General features: G+C 37.2%; 1 protein-coding gene across 10 annotated transcripts in view; it reads right to left on the bottom strand.

Annotated features, from left to right (window-relative positions):
* The window catches only part of LOC306800413 (poly(rC)-binding protein 3-like), a 492,346-nt gene that overhangs the window by 292,623 nt on the left and 179,988 nt on the right, over positions 1–19,735 (bottom strand). For 9 of the 10 annotated variants that reach the window (XM_079302502.1, XM_079302503.1, XM_079302504.1 and 6 more), the window contains exon 3: positions 2,770–2,826. The exons of the other annotated variant lie outside the window; for it this stretch is intronic. The gene's annotated coding sequence lies outside the window, so the exon portion shown is untranslated. The remainder of the gene's footprint in view (positions 1–2,769; positions 2,827–19,735) is intronic. 10 annotated transcript variants of the gene reach the window in all.

The raw sequence follows: 19,735 nt of genomic DNA, 5'->3' as shown, positions 1-19,735 counted from the left end.
TTCCCTAACAGAGAAACAACTTTTACCAAATACCTTCAGCAGATTCTATTTTCTTCTGCTATCCTTAGAGGACCTGTCAGAACCTGGCCATTATGGCTCCAATTTCACCTCCTTTGTCCTTTGGCTGTGTTCAGGCCATGCAACTGATAATAATAGCAGAACTAATCAAAATGGGGAGTTGCCATCACAACAAGTAATTAAACAGCAGCAATGAGAGAAACCCAAGACACTGAACCAGGGATAATGAGGGTGTTTTCAACTGTATTTGTGCACTTTCCCATCCCCATCAGCTTCTCACTGCAGCTCCTCCGCTATAACCTCTGCCACTGAACTCTCACTTTTGGGCTCTTCATTTCCCTCTCCCCCTCCATATTTCCAACTTGCTGGAATGCCATTTTTTGAAACAGCTGCCTGTGTGCCTGCCTCTCTTTTCCATCAAAGTGCTGTTCTTCTTGCAAGAATAAAAGTCTCACTATTTTTCTCTCCACATAGCTATATACACATCAAATCCACTGGCTGGCATCTGTTTTCCTGGTGTATTTTAGGATATTAATTATGTTACTACGAAAAATGTTCAATGTGTTTTTAGTTTGACAACATTTTGTGTGTATTACAGACTGTTATTCTGTCACTCTGTTTCTGGTTTAAACCTGTGGTACAATCTATATTCCATTTCCTCAGGATCAGACCTTCTAGAACAGTGGACACCTGCTCCTGTCACAGTGAGGGAAAAAATTTGTCTTCTTAGATCTCAGATTTTTCCTCTTTTAAGGAAAGATCTATCTATGAAATAGCTTGATCATTTATGCTACATAAGAAATACTTATACACACACACAAACACCAGGAAGAAAACCTCTACTGAAAAGGTGAGCTCATGGAGTTCTGATAGGAATCCTTCCCTTTCTGCAAAGAGGAAGAGATCGACATATTTTTGCAGCACTGTTTTTCCTTTTTCTGCATCCCACAAACAAGAATGGATTTATCCAATCCATGATAAAAGGCAACGTAGCAATGGAAAATTATATCCATTTCATCCAGAGTTCTCAATCACATTTACATTACATGTGTGTAACACTGATTTCTCTCAAGCATTCCTGCAGTGTGAGCTCACTTCTCACTTAAGGCATTCATGCTCAGACCCAATTAAGTGCTTGTCTATATAATAAATTGCAAGGTATTACATGCACACAACCAAAACTTTATTTTATCTAGGAAAGGACAAATTTCTGAGCTGTAAATCACAATGTACTGACATTTTAGAAGCTTCTCAGTCCATGCATGATATATAGGTCTGGATGGCAAACTGTTCTGGTGCTAAAAATATTATCGTATGTTTCACCTTCCCTGGCATTTAATTTACTTCATCCAGTCTAGTCTGATGCTACCAGTTTGCCTTTGATGGTCTGTATCAATATGAATGAAAAATGCAAGTTAAAACCCCCAAACATATTTGATACCTTGAATGAAGCGATCAAAGTAAAACAGGCTGAAAGGAGTGAAACTCTTTTCAACACAACTTCATTAAAAGAGAACTATGAAGTATGAAAATGGAAGTTTCAGAAATTTATCATTATGTTCAGACTAGTAGAAAGTGCACAGACATTTTTTTTCCTACCTTCATTTTTAAATCCTAACCATAAAAAAGTCAGTATAAACAACAACATATATTTTAAATAGGACTCAAAATCCTACCAGGAATAATATATATGTTGTCTAGATTACTTCAGAAAAAGTTACCTTGCAACATGAAAAATTACATCATTAAGCATTCTCCTAAACTGGTTTTCAGAGATGGCAAACTAATAGCTATTTATATATTTTTTTTTAATATCTAGAAATTTCTATTGCAACTTTAAGTTACCGTTCCAACCTTTTCACCCCAACTCTCTACAATTAAATACACTTTTCAACAATGCACCTATTTTATTGACACAAACAGAGCAGGACACCATTTCCCTAACTGCTTCTGATTGCCAAAACCCTTCCAGGAATCACTTCCATGGTGGATGTTCCTGTGACAAAGAGATTGTAGAGCCTTATGTAACCTTGACTCAAATCCTTTCACGTTTTCTTCACTATTTCTTTAGCACTAGAGCAGCCTCACATACTTGAGGGTAAACAAAACTCCTGCCTGGTCACACTGTTTCATAAGACCAAAAAGATATATAGATGCATGCAGATGTATTAAACAATTACTGTGAATAATAAAATTCAGCAAACAGCACAATGCAAAACTCTACCCTTACTTTAGTCTCACTTTTATGTACTAGTGAAATGCTTGAACTCCTTTTTTAAACACTGAACATTGATTAAATAGCCGAAGAGAGAATAGTGCCATTAAGTAATTTAATGCTGTTGACCATTATTACACCCAAACAATTATCTATTACTAATGCATGAGCACATGGGCTATACATCAATTACACCAGATTTTCTGAACTGTCTTCTCATAAGACCAAATATCCTTTTCTACAATAGAATACCTTAGCATCTTATTTCAAGGAATAAGTTTTATTGAAGCTATTTTTTTTGTTATTTAATAGCTCCTGATGCATATTGTTTCTAAATAAAGTAGTCATTTATAGTAATTCAAACCTTGCTTTTGAAGTGTCATTTGGGAGAAATGGAAAGAGACAAATTTTCATTTCACTGCTACTGGTGAAAATACAAAATAAGAAAGAAAATAAATTGCACTTACACTTGCATAATTAAGATCAGTATTTGTCATCTGGTAATAATGTAATAAGATACATCAAATTCAACTTACCCAGCACATCAGATGTCCATGAGCCACAGATCCACCTCAATCTGAAGAAAACTTGACCTGTTGAATATGAAGCAATACATTTTCACACATGATAAAGTCTTGCCCTCTTTAGAACAGGTTAATAAAACATGGATTTATGTGGGGAAGGTTGAAAAGCAGTTTAGCACCATGGACAACTTAGGATCCCAAAACTTTCTTTTCACTTTCTGTTACAATTCAAATATGAACAGATAACTTTGATTTCTCAATCAGAGGTCTATCTCATTTTAATATTTATACAGTGCTCACTGGGATCCAGCATTTAGCTCTAAGAAGTATCTCAGAAAGATGTACAAAGCCCCCCAGAGGTTACTGATTGTTAAAAATTGCTATGCAAAAATTCTTATTATGTCCTTTGAATAAATCTGCAAAGACCAGAAAAAAAGATATGGTTTTCTTCCTATCCTTCCACATTTCATTTTTGCTCCATTCCACATATTTTCTCTCTCAAAGTCAAAAGAAGGGAATGGAAAAGAGAAATGGAAAGAGACAATTGGGACTTTCAGGGAGATGAGGGGACTCTTTTCTGCCAAAAGTTTATAACACTTGCATTTTTATAAAATCAGCTCTCTAAAAATCATAGTTGTCAAGTATTTAGTCCTTGTATATTCACTGAACCTGAGATCTTGGACAATTTTGCTGAAATTTCTTGAGCTATAAAACAAGACAAACAAGACTATCAGCCTGGATTCACTAGAAGGCAAGCAGAAATTAGAGATGTCTAACACTCATAAAGGTATGTAGAACACATTTATAATGTTAATATTCTTGAAAAGAAAACAATTTCAACTCTTTATTTGCATAATAGTAATATAACATGAATGTGATCTTGAGATGATACAACACACAATCTCCATTTTTTGGTGCATAGACCTGTGCTATATTAACAGCCTCTCAAGTGAAGCACATAACATGAACCCACCTTTGCTGACTTATATTGTTTCACTGACTCCACTTAAGCAGCTCAAGAAATCTTGTTTCAGAGTAAGCCATGAAAAGATACATGAATCAGGATCATTTAACCCATGACACCTGATACTGGTTTTTTTACACAATATCTATTAACGTTGGCCTTCATGTTTTTCTGTTGGTCATAAGGATGCAGGAAACTTGACTATATCAGAATGGGATTAGTAAACAAAGGCTCAATCCCATTTCCACTCAACTGAGTGGCAGAATTTCCATTAACTTGATAGGGAGTTATAGCAGTGCCTGAAGGGCAAAATATATCCTTCAGGCCCCCATTCTTGCCTTGGGCTAGAATGATATCCATCAATATTTTAGGGTATAAGAGGGAGAAAAAAAAACATTTAAAAATGTAGTTGTTTGGTAGAGTTGAGACAGGAGATTATTTCCATGGTTTGTTTATTTGTTTGTTTTAGGGTGAGACATGTTTGCACATAGCTGAGTACAAACAAGAAAGTAAAATCTCACGCTGTTATGTGCTGCAAGACTCAAACTGGCAGTCTGGTTGGCATTATAGACCAAAGTCTGTCTTAATAATCCATCAGGAAATTTCCTCAGGAATAATTCTGTCACAGCATACTTGCATGGTGTGAAGAGGAAAGAGATGCAGACCATCAACTTCCTGCTATTGCCTGCAAGCGAATTGCTTTGTCACACACACCTTCATGAGAGAGAAGAGTCACACATCCCTTTGTGCTGATTTGCAGCACTTGTTTGCTATTGCAACAGTTTTCCTAGGGAACATTTCAATAATTAGAAGAGTTTTAAGCCAGCTGGACAAGACTCTGCAGTTCAGGCTAAATGTATCCACTGCTCTCAAACGAACAACTCAAAGCTGGTTCTCCACCTCCACCCCTGTGAATTACACTTCACTTTGTTTTACATTTCCTGTGCCTTGAATATCTTTGAAGCAATATTTGCATTAGATCCTCAGAAGCAGTCAAACCCCTGTCTTTGAAACCATTAGGAATGGGAAATGCAACCAGCTCCTTTAGTCCCCTGCTGATCTCAGAAGGGTCTCTCTACACTCCCCTGAAGGTGCACTAGTCCTGTGGCTTTAGTGGGTGGTCCAGGCATTTGAGCAGGCTCTGCCATAGGAACAGCCACGACTGAGAAGGGCTTGCACAGCCTCTATGAGGATCTGAAAACATTTTGAAGGTGTGTGGCAGGATAAGCACTGGCATATCTATCCAATCTAAAACATTTGCTAAAGTTTGAAGGAAAAGAAAAATATTTTTTTATGCTTTCAGATCCATAATTTATTTAAGAATACTACTTATGTTTTAAATCTATAGTGTCTTCCTCTTTATTTGCATTTTTATTTACAGGAAGGCTTATGAATCAAAATCAGTGTAATGGAAATATATTAGCAATATATTCAATCATTGAGACATATGTTTATCTTGATGTAAAAAATTAGCTTGAAAATTCACCAGGTTTAATACACAACATTTTTCTTCTTTCAATTTCAAATGCATTTCCTTATATACCGAAAAGCATTTCCTTTTCACATCAAGATGGAGTTAATGACTCAACCTTCTCTTTGCTTCCTTCTTTCAAAAGACCATTGCATTTCAGTGCACAGCACACAGTTATGTAATACTAATGATGGAAAAGATCTGTCAGTGAATCCTATTAGTTGTGCTCTGTGCTGTTTGTCTGCAATATGGCTGTTTACAATAGGGAATATTTTATCTTTGGACTAACCCATCAGAGTAGGAAATGTACTATATGAAAGCTGATACAAATACAATTGGAAAAACATGCAAGTCACACAAACCAATATTAAATTTCTTAAAAGAGTTAAAGTTTCAAAAAAGTGTAATTTTCTCAGTGAACAAACAATTTGGAATGGAGTGTAAGTCTGTTTTCCTCTTAAGATTGTTTTACATTTACCATATATATGTTATACTGTTTCATGTACTGTTTAATTCTCCCTCAAGTAACAATTTAAAGACCCTCAGCTCTAAGTTATTGCTCCCTAATGTCTGAGGCAAGATATTAATTTATTGTTTCAAGTATGGGAAACAACAACAGCTCAGATATCACAGTGCCTCTAAAGACAGAGGCTTGTTTAGCTACTGCTCTTTCCCTGCACAGAGCTGCCAAATGAGCCAGTCATGATGGGATAAGCAGAGCAAAAGTACATGTCCTGAAGAATAATCTGCTCACCTGCATGGGAAGGACACACAGACAGCAAAAGTCATGCAAGACACAACAACGTGGGATCCCTGAGGGGAACACTGCTGTGTCTGTGGCTCCCAAGGAACCAGGCACCTTGGGGAGATGTTGCTAAGAACTTTAAGAGAAATCCCATGATGCTGCTTCTCTTTTCTGCCATCCATAGTGATAAAGCCCTGTGATACAGCAATTCCTGTTTCATAGCTGTGGTACATCAGGAAAGAGTACCTCAAAGCCAAAACACATGAGGAAAGATGAGCTCTTGATTTGGGGTCTAAATTCAATATTTTGTAAATCATAGAAGCCTCCACACTATACTACAGCAATTAACTGAGATAAATTTTCACATTGCTCTGTTTTCTACCCATGAAATTCTGTAAAGCACTAGATAAGGATTGGTTCTTTCATGCAGAGCACCAGGAGACCACTAGCAAATTATCCGAGAGGACTTTAGATAGAAACCAAAAAGGCAGTGTTGATTAACACAACTTAGTATTTTCTTTTCAAAAGAGTTTAATGTAACTGAGAAATTGAAAGTTTGGGGATCTGAGTTGTGCAGTGCTTGTGCACTCAGAAGATACAGAATTAACATGAGCAGGTCAAGCTTTTCCAAGATTGTTTCCAGCTATAGTTTATTATCTATGGACTTCTGAAAAAAACACAGAAAACCAAAGCCAAAACACAACCCACAAACCAAGTCAACTACCCAAACCTAAGAGATTACCTAGATAGATTGAATAGATTTGTATAAAGGAGAGGAGGGAAAAAGCAAAAATCTTTTATCAAACCATTGTCTCACCACATTGTGAGACCATTTTACAATGGAGTCAGTAAAGACTGATGAAAAGTCGCTTTTTTTTAAAAAATAAAAAAGCAAACAATACTAGTCTTACCAAGGAATGGTTTAATTTAATGGCAGGCATTTTGGAATGCTTTATCTCTAAACTTTAAAATGGTGCTACAAGAAGTTGGACCTTGTTAATTCACTAATATGACCCTGAGAAACATTGCAAGTTAACACATTTAGATAAATGAGCAAACAAGTCAGAAGTGGGGGAGGAAAACAGCTCTCAAACACAGTTCTACATTACAGTTCCCAAAGGCTAAAATTAAGATACAGTTCCTAAAGAAATCCACAGCACGATGCTTTACATGCATTCAAAGTATCTATCTACAATTACTGATACTTGACTAATTAACATTTCCCAGTATCACAAGTGAATTGACGTAAACTACAGTTATTGTGCAGACACATTTCTGACCTGTCAAAGTGAAATCTAATGATGCAAAATGCAGTAACCAACTAAAAGGCTGACAGCCACAAGCTGCTGAGGTCAGGTGCTGCATTCTGGAAACAGAGATGCAGCACCTGTATCATGGCAGAGCATTGGAGCAATCAGAGTCATGACAAAACTCACAGGAGCCTTGCATCTGTCTGACGCCCACAGATCACTTAATGAAGGAACAGAAATGACACACACTGCATGTCAGGGGCAGCATTATAATGAAGCATTTAAAAATACATGTGTGAAATGATAACAAATGCAAAAGTGTCTTCAGCATATTTGGGCCAGACACTTGGTAGTGCCAAGCTGTGCTCTCACAGGGCTGTACCTAGAGAGGTACAGACCTAGAGTCTGCAGGTTCTCCTTTCAAAAATATGTCTTAGTTTTTTATATTGTTCTTTAACAACTCTGTTTAAAAATCAGATCGAGTTCTAGATACTAAAAAAAACTTGAAAAAAATATTTAAACACCTACATTTTTGTTTGTATATATAATATTTAAATACAACTTTATGTTCCAAACTTCTTCCAACTATTAAAAAGTTGAGTCAGACAGGATCAACATATGTGTTCTGGACCTCCCCATGGTAGGATGTTCTTAATTCTGTGGCTTTTCTTCTTTATTTATAAAATTCTTATGCTTTTTTTTTTTTTTTTTTTTTTAATAAAAAAACCCTAAATTCCTTGGGATAGGAGCAACAAAATATTTTTGATTCTTAATTTTCTTCCCCATAAACTTGTTAATAATTTCAGAACGAAAAAATATTAAAGGGTTAAAATAAGGATGACTTTAAGAGCTCTTTGTTACCTTTCTAAATACTTTATCATCTGTACTGTCCCTACTTGTCAGATTACAAAATCTAAGATCACTACTGTGTGTGTGTGTAGGCTCTTTAGCCTTTCAAACCAGACATTCAAATAAACTCTCAGAAGCAATGCCTCAAATAAAGGCAAAGCACTGGGATTGTCATATCTGCTGAAAAACCTCATTCACAATAACTGAGTAAATCCATTATAGATGTTGACAGCTTTAGATCTATGCATTACGTTTTGGGGAATAAATGCCACCACAGAGTTAGCCTTTATAGAGCAAAGCTTTGGTTTTCTATATAAATCTGCGTTTAATGAGCCTTGAAAGCGATGATTGCTAAATAACAGCCTGCTGCATTCAAGCTCAACTGCCTCCAATTATATTGTTTATAATTATATAATTGTACAATATAATGTGTGTCCAACAATCCCTGAGTTTTATTACTGCACAACACTATGACACACCAGCGTAAATCACCTTTTCACTTTCACAGTCAGCCTCTTTCAATTTGCTTAGTCAGCCAACACAAATGCACAGAGAACTGCACTTTTGACTGCTGAATGCATCAAACCAGCTTACCAGCCTCAGCAGAAATAAGAAAGTAATAGAAGTGGTCAGCTCACAAAGATGAAAGGGGAAAGAAAGGTACTGTCTATACAAGGAAGCAAGGGGGAAACAAAAAGAAAAAAATAATTAGATCAAAACACTATATCCTGTTCATAAATTTTGCTTCTTAGTGTTTCTTGCTGGCAGATGCTTCCAGATATTGTGCCTCCCAGAATACTCATGAGAACTGCAAAGCAGTTAAATTGGCAGGAAATGTTCTCTGTATTATTCTTACTCCTGTATGGATACTGCAGCATTTGCTGTAATGCCACTAAAATTAGCAAAAATCTTATTAGCAAACATCATTATGCTGTTAAACACCTACACAAACCTCTCATCTTTCTCTACCTTCGAAGAACAAAATTTCTGCTCTTTCTTCCATAATTTCAAAGCTAACCCAACTTCCAATCAGCAACTAATACATGAGTATTCAGCACATAATTGTAACTCCTGCTACAGAAATGTAAGACCCACTAATGCATAAAACTCAGTTTTGACTGAATAATGATGCCATTTCTTAGTTTTGAGAAGCTTTGTTACACACACCTCCCAAAGTAATAAAATTCTTGTTTTTAAATGCAGCTCAAAGCCCTCTGTCTCCTTCCTCTCTCCAAGCACACTCTCCATACAGGAATGTCTTCTTTTCTCTTTGGTCCATAAGTTCTTACACCCACGCCACCTGGCCTTTTAATCAGTGAAGCTCCAATACTGCAACCACCTGTCAGAAAGGTTCCCATCAGCACACAGCTACCTGCTACACTCACCCTCTCTTCTCTTTGCTTTTGGCTGCCTGTAAAGGGCCAACTTTGAGTTGGCCTGTGCTGACTTTTAAAGCTTTCAGCTTAGTTTTACTCTGAATCAATACACTGGATTTTGACAACCTGAAACTTTGATATTTTTAACCTTTGAGTCATCCTGTGGCTAGTAGATGAGCCCTTAAAAGGGAACTTCAGGTATAGGGCTTCATGTCTTCTAAACTACTGTTGTCTGTCCTCCTTGCTCATCAGCATTTTCACACTTTTAAAATTACTGCACTTGCAGGCACCTGTACAGCATGATGCCTCTGTGCTTGATGATTCAAATCACTGTCTTCTGAAATCCACTGCTATTGTTATTGTAACAACTCGGACAATTTACTAAATTGGGGGAAGCTAGCTAAAACTAGGATTAATTTTTTTCCACGTTACCAATAAAACGACTGCAATCCCCTTTTCAAGTCCATTACCTTCAATATTGCTCATCAGTTCCTAAACAGTCCCTTAACTAGAGTCAATGACTGTAGAAAAGCAAGGGATCTGAACTTCTCTTCAGTTTAGATGCTGTTTAGGAGCTGTAGACTAAATTAAAAATCAACATGGAATTATAATTATGTAGCTATATTAAAATAATAACTGCGTTGCTTAAATTGCTAAAGCTGCTAAATAAAAGAGGATATTTCCAAAATTCGGAGTACTTTCATTTGCCATCCTTCTTCCAAGTCTCTGAGATTTACTCTTTCACATTTACAAGCTTTCTTCTGCAAAAATAATGGCTGCATGTTTTGGTTTCTTTGAACAAGTAGCAAGGTTTCAAGGATTATCCTCATCCTTTTTTGATTTTGCTGCAGGGGAAGGAAGAGTGAGTCTTGCATTATCTGCAGTAAGGACAAATGGCCATTCTGAGTGTGGAACCTTAAGGATGTTACCTGGGGGCAGCTCCATGAGACCCCAAGTGTTAACAAGCAGTGCCTGGTGCATGAAATGATGATCCCCATTTTGGTCTCAGTATGTTAAATCAACAGGCATCTCAACTCTTTTCACCTGGCTTGTTTTCAAGCAGAAAATTAGCAAAAGGGAGAGGAAGCACTTGGTAGGAAAAGGAAAGATAGGGCAGGGGCAAAATTAAAACTGGGAGGAAAGGCAGAACAGGTAAAAAAATTGTTACCAGCTGAGGAATAAATAGATATGAGAAAAAAAAAACCAAAGCAAAGCAGGTTATATCTTAAATTTTTGGTCGGTTTTCTTTCACACATATAAACATTATCTTTAAAAGGCTCTTGCAGTAGATCTACCTGCATTTCTGCAAATTCAGAACTGTCATAGTGATTTAGTTTTTGTCCATGTTCCTTAAAAGCTGTTTTCTTGACTGCTTGACATGAACTCTTTGGACTGCAGGAATTACTGAACTGATGTTGTTTTCAGAATATCCATGTAATACAGAAAATTGTCTGCTGTAGAATAATTGTTTCTTAAGATTCTTTTTTTTTTAATGTTAATTTTTTTTTTACAACCCCTCTCTGGAGAAGTGGCATCGTTTATTGAGGTAGTCATGGCTTAAAAAGAAATAAAAAGTATTTGTAAGCAGGAGTGTTTAAGTAACAGTGTACACTTCAATGTGAAAAAAAAATAGAGAAGGCAAAAACAAAAGCAGACAACTATGTCAAAGTTAACAGAAAAGAATGTGTCTTCTTGTCCTAACCATTGATAAAGGCCATTTTCCATCACTCAGAGATATAAATTGACAGTAGATAAGAAAGCAGCTGAGCAGAATATGCATTAGATGTTAGAATTTTTGCTTACAAATATAAATCCTGCTACTGTGTAGATGATAGACATAGCAAACACTTCAAACAGATCTCATCTCACTACCCATACATCTGTGACCTGTTGCTTCCACAGGCACTGCTACCAGATGCAGCAATTTTCTGGTTGGCTTTTCCAGTTACCTCAGGAAAAAAAAAAAAAAAAAAAAAAAAAAAATCTTCCTTTTCTATCTGCAAAAGTCCAGGAAAATGTATGTTTAGCATGCCAAACTGTATGTACTTTAAGCCCGGAATTTGCAAAAGCTTAAAAGAAGTCTGAGTAATAAAAGCCTTCTGTAATTTTTAATTTTGCCTAGAATATGTGGGATAAAATGCACAATTCACACAGTTATGTACCCAACCACTGTATTGCTGACAAAGAGCTGTTTGTTACTTTGACTTTCATCTCAATCCATCTTTGAAAAAGTAGCACTATTACCAAACTTCATATACATTAGCTTCCTGCAAAAAGTTGAAGTATTACAAGAGGGCAAAATATTCTTACTTCAACTGCTTTATCACAAAATCTATCTCCATTTAAGAAAAAAAAAAAAAGTTAGTGCATGTGACTTTAAATTTCTTACTTCCATTTTCCTTGAACAGTCTTGCACCAAAAATTTGCACAATAAATTGTTTTAAGTTATTCAGTTTTACACAAAAAGGTTTCAAACGTGTTTTTTCCATCTCTAACTTTCAGGTAATCCAATGGAAGGGAAAATATGTGCTGTTTTCTTCCTCTATTTCTGATTGAAACAGAAGTGAAAGTAGCAGTCTTTATTTATGGGATCATCAAACATGGTATGCTTGAATCTGATTTAGAAAAGAGCCTGTAGATGCTATAATGTATTTGAAAATGCATAATGGCATAGGTAGAAAAAAAGAAAAATTAACTAGGTCCATTTTTACAGAATATGCTAAAGCATGTCCTAAAAGAAATGAAAATTGATAAAGAAAATTCAAAGTTAGAAGTTTTTCCAACAATATTGGATTTTGTTCTGCACTGAGGTTCATGTCCTTGCTGACAGGTAAGTACATTACTGCAAGTAACCAAAATACATCCCTTGATCAAACACTACAAGTCCACACCAGGAATTTAAATGTTCATGTCTATAAAATAATTTTACACCTGCTGAAAATACCCTTCTCTTCATGCTTTTCCCCCACAATCCTTTCTTTCCTTGAAAAAATAGTTTAATTACCCAGTAAAAATTTTATTAGCATAATTTTTAAGGCTATAGGATATAAGGCAGTCATTCATGATATCACAGATACAATAATAAGTAGTTCATCCATTGGTCACACACTTTGTGGAAGTGAGGCAGAAACAGGTTCAAATACTGTAGAACTTGAAAGTGAACAGCTTTTCCATATCACATGTAAAATACATGGCTGATTCCAAAGCCTGGATTCCTGGGAGTTACACTGATACCAGGATCAGTTGGCTTTCCACATGGGCTCCATCTACAAGAAGTCTCAAAGCTGGTCAGCATTGGCATTCAAGGATCTCCATTTTCCACAGTGGCATATTTTATTACTGGTATCTAACAGAAAATAAAAGACTCTCTCCTGCCTCTGGAGCACTGAGAAGGGCTGTTCTTTGGCCAGGCTTTCTGAGCCCTCTGATTGTGACATGAGCAAAGATTACTTCAAATGGCAATGGCTGCTCTTAGGAGGTTTTAAGACTAATTTTCAGCTTCACCTATGCATTTAGAGATCATCTGGCAGCTTTTCAGGAACCCAAAATGCCAATGGCCATAAGTCTGGAGCCTGTGCCCAAACACATCTTCAGCTTTTTGGAGGAAGTGCTTGTTCTTGCAGGAGCTGAGATGCACCACTGAATGTGTTTCTCTCCCCTCACATTATTTATTCACCTCTAAAAGCAATTTATTGGCTCAGTGGGAGAACAGCTAACTCTCTACCTTGCAGAAAGGAGAAAGGACAACCTAGTTCCCTTCTGTGAATTCACATGGCCTCTTTGAACTCCTCACAAAGCCCCACTGGGAAGCTGCTCTGAAGCATTTTCTGGACTCTGGAGTGTTGCTCTCCTTTATGAAAATGCTGACATTATGGCTGTGTCTTCTTTCAAAGATTTTGTCACAGTTAAGACAGGCAGAGTTTCCCTTCTGGGCCTAGCAGCAATTCTCTGGGCTGTCAACCAGCTCTAAAAGCACAAGATAAAATATAAAAAAAAAGGGCTTTTGCCTTAACTGCCTCTTACTTTCCAAAAGTTGTTAAATTCTCATACTTATTTTTCACCAGCCTACTAAAACCATTCGTCTGATGCTTTTTCCCCCCTTCTTTTTCTCATTTTAATAGTACAGATTCAATTTTTAGCTCTGCCTCCTCATACAACTGTTTCCCTGCCTGAAGTCTTATGAATTCTTAGCAGGACTTCTTAGCACGGCTCCCTTGCATGAAATAGGATGCTTCATTTTTCTTTTTTTTTAACTGTACTGCATCTCCTGAGCTAATAACTAAGGGATGCAGCCTGGTTTTGCATAGAAACTGAGATGTCTAACTCTATACTGAGACTGAGTAGAACTCATACCATGAATAAAAAAAAATTATCAAGGACCAGCAAAGCTAGGAAACATGCTGCCTGTGTACTGAAGTAGCTCTTTAGGAACAAGACTGGGTCCCACCAGGCAGCTGGGATGAGCAAGAGCTGTGCAGGACCATTGCTGTCTCCATGGAAAGCCACTTCAGCCTATATTGACTCCTGAAAACAAGCAGAGACACACCTACCATGGATGTGGATGGAAACAGCCTGGCTCCCAGGGGGATTTAGTTGCCCAGACCTCAGAGAGAACAGGACCCACCCTAGAGTTCTTCCATGCCAGAGCTGGCCCTGGAAGCAATCCATCCACCTCCACACACATTTGAAGGAGATCTGTCAATGGGAGCTGGCTCCCTGTTGCCTGCTATGGGTAGTGGTGCCAGTGGCAGCATTGCCTCCTGCCCTGCACCAAAGCATTTCCACCCTGGGGAAACACAATCCCATGCATTAACAGATTAGCAAGAACAGGGATGTGCACTTATTCTCAGCCTTAGTGTTGGGAGAACATCATCAAAATAATTGGAATTGAAACTACACCCACACTGATGCTTCAGATCCAAGTCCCATATTTTCAGGCAGAAAGCAGGAGGAGGGAGAGTTCCCCTTGTATCTCATATTTTTTCCGTGAATGTTCAGAGAAGGAAAATATGAAATGCTAAGGCCACAGTACCCATTAATTTATTACAAAATAGGGCCAGTATTCTGTGTATTGAGGCAAATTGCTGCATGGAAAATGATGATGCAAGAAAATGTAGCACGGTTATGGTACACTTAGAAATTCTAAATACAAGTATGTTCAGGGTTTTTTATAATGTCTCAGCTTAAGAGGATTCTGAATCCCTTAAAAAATGCTTCTTTTCTGTACTTCATGTACCAACTTAATTAATTCTATTTTGAAACACATAAATGGATCACATTTAGCATATAAGTTCTAAGACAAACAAGGTTTCATGTGTATAAGATCAGGATAAAGTCAGGAATTTCTTAATATCCTCTCTAAAAGAAATTCATTCTAGGAAGTATAAAACAAAGATGAAGAAAATCTGGCATCATTAACATAAAACCATGTTCCTTGCACTAAAGCTGAAGTTGCTTTAACCTGTATGCTGACCTTCTTAGAGTGTTATTCAAAAAGCAAGGTCAAGTCTTTAACATCAGAACAGACATTTTTGTTTGTTTTTTAAACACAAGTGACAGTGCATTATAAACCAATTCATGAGATCAATACTGAAACTTAGAATAAGAGGTATCCGTTTTCCCTATCCACATAACAATTTAGTCACTCTACATCTCCTCATAAAAAATGACAGATTTGATCTCTGTTTCTTTCCCAAAAGGGAACGAAACCTGAGAAACCATGGGCAGCAAATGCAATGCAAAAATTTCAAAAAATTTATAATACGTTATAGATGGGATATCCTTTCCAAGTGAAAGAGAACTTTAGATAGAATCCAAGGATGTCTTTGTTCTCAGCTTGCAAAATCAAATTCTTCAAATTCACAGGGCTCTTTTCCACTATTTTCATAATCTGATTTATGAGGTGAGTAATAATGATAACTACTATTGGTTATTACGGTGCCATAAAGATATCATTAATTTTATTTAAAGTTAGTTCAGTCTCTTCCTCTGTCCTATCTATCCTTTAGTCCACATTTGCATTGGTTAGTATAGAAAAAGAAAAGTAAAATCAGGAATCTTTCCAAGCCTAAAGTCTACAAAGCTATAAATTCTCTCTCAGAATACATAATACATAGGTGCACTAGTAAATTATAATGCTAATAAAATATCTCCTAAAACAGAAAGTTTCACAATAATTTTCAGGCATCACAGACATGTTTGCATTTTGAAAAATGTTGGTGAAACTTCAGTTATAATAGCCTCAGTGACAAAAATAATAATGATTTTGGTGCAATTTTAGACAGCTACAAGATGGACATTAGAAAGACTTTCCATAGCTAAAAGTGCTTGATTTAAATTACTGTTTTCCAGCCCATTTTTTTTCCCCCAAAATACAATTGCAAGTTTTTTCTTGTGAATAAATCCCGTGTTACTTACTAGTAAGGGCATTGCTGCAGAGCAATGAGAGCATGATGATAAAACCTGAATTTGGAACACTGAACCATTTCACTGCTTTCTGGCAGTATCCTGGGGGGATTTCAACATTTTGTTTAACCTCACCATGCTCACATCTTTGGGAAACAGAGTTGTAGATTTTTGTTGTCAAATCACATTCCATAAAGTTTAAGGCAGGCTCTCTCAGCCAAAACATGGAGATCTATCTATAAATTAGGCATGGAGATGGGAGATGTTAGAAAATATGCAGCCCTTTACCTTGTCAATTTCTGGCAGGTTTCCATTAAAACTTCAAAGACATGCATAGCAGAAGGTAAATCAAATAATGTGTGTGATGCTACTGGAAAAGGTCTGGGTTTGCAAGGGTCATTCAACAAACCATAGCTCATGTACTATGTTGCTAAGGAGAACTCCTGAGTAATAGATTATCCATTAAACAAAAAAACAAAAAACAAAAACAAACAAACAAAAAAGCAAAAAAACCCCACAAAAACAAAACAAAACTCAACAAAAAACCTAAACCCAAATGAACAAACAAACAAAAAAATATGTTAATTGGAACAAGAGTCATCAAAATGAACACTGTGTGAACATGTGCAGTAGAATCTGAAACAGGTAAATGTGTTGTTCTGGTTTAGGTGCTTAAAAATCACCACTGGGCATCTATATAATTCTACCTCAAGCCAATGAACATTTGTTGTCCTTTGATTATGTAACTTTACTTTTCTTGTTGAAAAAATGTCATTGTTTTTCTATGTTTTCCAGTTCATCTGAAATCTGATCCTTTTTTTCTAAGTCCTTGATTTAAATGTTTTGTACTTACAAAAAAAAAAAAAAAACAAAACAAAACAAAAAAAACAAACAACATGTCAAAGCTTCCATGATCCCATGAAAATTCAAACTACTTTTCAGAGAAGTTTAAGTTATGACTAGTTTGTATTTTCCTGTGATTTTTATTAAATGAGAAAAAAGTCCACCATACCTACTTTAAAAAATTCCTCAAGACATGGCAAGCAAAATACTGGATACTATCCAGAATTGCTTCAGCCCTAAACCTTTCAAACTATTTGAACACTTCAATATGGAGTCAAATTGTCCCACTGATTATTCTGTGTGATAGAATTGAAACTTAAAATTACAATACAGCACCAAAGGGAAAATTTATGTATTCTGGTGGAAGAGTTTGCCACTGCACTCCAGTCACAGTCATCACCAGCACTAGGTTTGACTGGGCAATGTTCTTTTCCTGTAGTCGAAGCAAAGGAGAATATTTCCAAAGAAATCACCCTGCCACAATCCATTCTGCAGTTGTACCTGTCTGTCAGCCTTGCTTTGTGGCCCCAAGTGCCTAAAAGCAGAAAGGGAGCTATTGTGGCTTAAATCCAGAGAGCAACCAAGGCCCCTGCAGTCACTCATTCTCTTCCCCTGGGTGGGATGGGGGAGAGAACTGGAAAAGTAAAAGTGAGACAGCTGATGGGTTGGGTTGAAATAAAGACAGTTTAATAAGGAAAGCAAAACAAGGAATTAATTCACCGCTTCCCATGGGAAGGCAGGTTTCCATGCACAGGAGAGCTGGACTCCAAAGCACCCAATGGTGACTTGGAAAGAAAAATGCTATCACTCTGAGCACCCCCTCCTTCCATATTCTCCCCCCAGCTCCATAGCATGATGGAGCATGATGTATGTATGGAATGTCCCTTGGGTCAGTTGGGGTCAGCTGCCTCAGCTGTGTCCCCTCCCAGCTCCTTTTGTACCCCCAGCCTCCCCTCTCCTAGGGTGGGGTGATAAGCAAAAAGGGCCTTAATACTACAAGCACTGCTCATCAGGAACATTGCTCTACATTATTCTGAAAGAAATAGAAACATTTATATGCTTGTATACTATGCAACTCTTGTGTATTTTTGGTCTTGGTGTAGAAATAAAAATACTCCAGGCAAACAAAATTAAGGAGATGATTATTTTGTGGTTTCAAGTTTCATGACTACATTTCTACTGTAGAAGCCAAAATGTTTCATGTCTTTTTGGATGCAAAAAAGGCCTAAGTACATTTCCCATGGAAGTCACACCTTTTGTCACAGGTTTTCCATTACTTAAAAAGAGTAAATAAAAATTTGTAATTTACCCTAGTTCAAAAAAATGCAAGTACAAAATGAGGTGTTTGAACAAACAGAAAAAAAAACAATCCGAAGGACAGTGGGCTTAAATTGTTCCTATATGCCTCATGAAACACTATTCTTCTGAGATAAAAAAAACAGGAAATGGTAGGAATTAAATATTTTACCTGTGTCCTTCCCAAGTTATTGTAGTAGTAATTAATGGTATTACAGTATCATCTTGTAGTCAGCTAAGCAGCAACAACTAGAGTTGAATCATCACAGCATGACTGAGTTGCAGGAGATTAACACTTTTACAAGTGGCAATGTTCAGTTCAACTTAATTCTTTACTCCTGAAAATATCCTTCACTCCTGTGTGACAATGCAGAATCAAAGCTCCATAAATATCTCTTACCCTCCTTAATAAATCCCTGAATAGAGATGTTGAGAATACCTCTGAGACAAATTCAGAAAAGTTTGACTGCATCCTGAGATGCTGGCAGCCCTTATTATTAGTCCACCTGTAATTTGCTGCAGCAAATTTCTCTCACACACATGCAGAGACACAAACAAATGTATAAGTGTGGTTTTCCTCTATCCCAAAAGAGCCACCAAAGTCACCTGTGGACACACTTGGCCTAAGTCAGGTACCAGTAGCCAACACTGCAGCAAAGCTTAGAGTGAGCAGCAGAGCTCTGCCAGAAAACCCCAGCCACTTTACAGGAGACAACACTGCTGTTGCTAGCTGACAGCCCCAGCCTGCCCTAGCTGATATTCCTCCATGGAGCTGGGTTGTGCAGAGACAGCTGGAATATCTTGGCATGTGCTTCTTTTCACTGATGTTTTTTGCCTACAGCTGAGCAGTAAAGCAAGTATGTGCTGAGCAGGGAAATGCCCACAGTTTGTATGTGCGATTTCTCAGTTTTCACACAGACCAAGCATCCTGTTCCTATTTCTCAACAAAACTGACTGCAAGATAATCAGGGACATGGAAAAGTTTTTTTGTTGACTCTGATCCAGTTCTTAAAGCTGACTGTGTGCCAGTGACAGATTTATTTAGGACCTTCTTAAAAATGAAAAGACCATTTTCTGCCTTGTGGTGATGATGAAGCTGATAAGTACAGGGATGAGAAGAAACTTGTATCTCTATATTTAGCAGGTAATCAGGGCTAACAAGTGGATAAAGCTCTACCACTTATGGGAGTGACCTAGTGAACCACTGCATGGACCCCAGTTGAGCATTGGGACCCTTGTAGTTACACAGCCCATCATCCTAACATACCAGCTCTGACACTGAAGCAGCCTGCAAACATACAAATACCTTCCCCAAGACACCATTGCTCTTCAGGCCTTGGGGGAGTCCTTGCAGCATTTTCCACCTTCCATCTTAGGCTTGAACTCACAACAGTGCACTACTGAACTCACAATAGTGCACTACTTCCTCACAGACCTGGTTCTTTCCTAGCCCCAGAATACATGGGGCTTATGCTGAGGCCAGTGTGGATAACACAGAGTAGTAAGCAAGTATAGAACAATGTAATAAAATGATAAATCCAATTCCTAAAATCTGTTCATTTGAATTATAAATACAGTAGATAGGTATCATCCTTTGAGTGTTAAGAGCCAGTGTTTACCTTGCTACACCTCAAAAAAGGCAGGAGTACATATATTTGTGTTGGAAAGGGAGACCATGAGATTAAGGAAATGTATTTAAATATGGAGGCCTAGATAGGGACATATCACAGTAGGGAATGAGGATGGTAGGAGATTTAACTATGAAATACACAGTTCGTA

This window comes from Erithacus rubecula, assembly GCF_903797595.1.
Source record: "Erithacus rubecula genome assembly, chromosome: 3".
NCBI lineage: Eukaryota > Metazoa > Chordata > Aves > Passeriformes > Muscicapidae > Erithacus > Erithacus rubecula.
The sequence above is the reverse complement of the archived record's forward strand: the minus strand, read 5'-3'. Positions and strand labels throughout refer to the sequence as shown.